Consider the following 1,618-nt stretch of genomic DNA (forward strand, 5'->3'; position numbering starts at 1 on the left):
TCTATGAATGCATGCCCTTTACCGCATTTTAATTCAATTCTTCAAGAAACTCAGTTACACTTTTCAATCATGACTTTCACAAATTCTTGCTGATTTATGTAACAAATTCATCTCTAAAAAGTCACTTACTGTGCATTATGAATTTCAAGAGTTTGCCACAATTCATGTTGAACTGACTGACGAGTTCTTGCTTATGGTGTCTATATTGTCCTCCTCATGACCCTGATTTTCTGATGACCACATGGTTATAATCCCAGTGTAGATGGGATATCTGTGTGAAGAGTCTGCAGAATCCCCATCATAACAGACTTGGAAATAATTGCCCAGGGCATTGACGATTCCACTGTACATTTCCTTCACACTGGGAACTCTCCAAAAATAACCACTTAAATGAGAGAATTGTCTGCTGCACAAAAGGACAGGAGATTAGCACTCCCCTTGATAAGGATGAAAGGGTTCCTAGTGGCCTTATAACACACAAAGGGTTAGGGCTTAGTAGATCTAATAATGTTTTAGGTTATACGGTGGCACAGTGGGTAGCATTGCTGCTTCACAGTGCCAAGGACTCAGGTTTGATTCTACCCTCAGTCGATTATCTGTGTGGAGTTTGCACATTTTCCCTGAGTCTGTGTGGGTTTCCATCACATGTTCCAGTTTCCTCTCACAGTCTGAAAATGTGCAGATTAGGGGGATTGGCCATGCTAAATTCCTTTGCAGTGTCCACTGTTATGGACCAGACCCTCTCAAATATATTAAGAAAGTAGCCTAGACCCTAACCATTTCTTATTTTAAAGTCAATTGTGAAGTGTTGTGTTCCAGAAGCTGGTCAAACTGCTTGATGTTAAGCAAAACACAACTTATTATAGTAAAGATGCAACCAAAGAAAGAGGAATTTAGAGTAACAACTATCCTGGAAAATGTAACAGAATAATGGTTTTAATAACAATTACCAATCAATTGTTTTAATATTGTAATATCCTATAAACATACTCCTGGGCAAAAAAGCAAATTCTGAAAAATAGATTTTTCTCACAGGTAACCCAACAGCAGAGAGAAATCTCAGCTTCTAGCTGTAACTGAGAGAGGGAAATGATAGCTTTGACTTCTTCAAGCAAACAACAGCAACTGCTTAAAGCCAAACCTAAAATTAAAATAAAACTAGAAAGCCTCGTTGGTGAGAGCAGTCCACATCCAGTCAAGCTGCCTCTATTGTTCCAATTTAAGAAAAAACAAGGCTTCGCAATTTTTTTACTTGAGTGGTTTTGGTCGACTGTTTGGTGCCTCTGCCTTAAAACCTTTCTTCAAAAAAAGAACATAATAACCTCCTAAAATCAGGCATTGTCACACTAGGGATGAGTGGGTTATGTAAGTTAGCCATGGGAAATGCAGGGTTACAGGCATGGGGGGCTGGTCAGGGTGAGATCCTCTTCAGTGGGTTGATGTGGGCTTGATTGGTTAAATGGCCTGTTTTGCACACCATGGATTCTATGAATTTGGAGGGTTGATTTAAATTAAGTAAAATAGGAACATATAGACTAATAAATACATATTCTGTTTAGTGACGAACTATTCACCTAACCCCATATTCATCTCACACTAATCTCCTCCAAACTAATCG

General features: G+C 38.8%; 1 pseudogene; it reads left to right on the plus strand.

Annotated features, from left to right (window-relative positions):
• Window positions 1–403: 403 nt before the first annotated feature.
• LOC132823054 (U6atac minor spliceosomal RNA) lies at window positions 404–513 on the plus strand (annotated as a pseudogene).
• The last annotated feature ends 1,105 nt before the right edge of the window (window positions 514–1,618 follow it).

This window comes from Hemiscyllium ocellatum, chromosome 15, assembly GCF_020745735.1.
Source record: "Hemiscyllium ocellatum isolate sHemOce1 chromosome 15, sHemOce1.pat.X.cur, whole genome shotgun sequence".
NCBI classification, from domain to species: Eukaryota; Metazoa; Chordata; class Chondrichthyes; order Orectolobiformes; family Hemiscylliidae; genus Hemiscyllium; species Hemiscyllium ocellatum.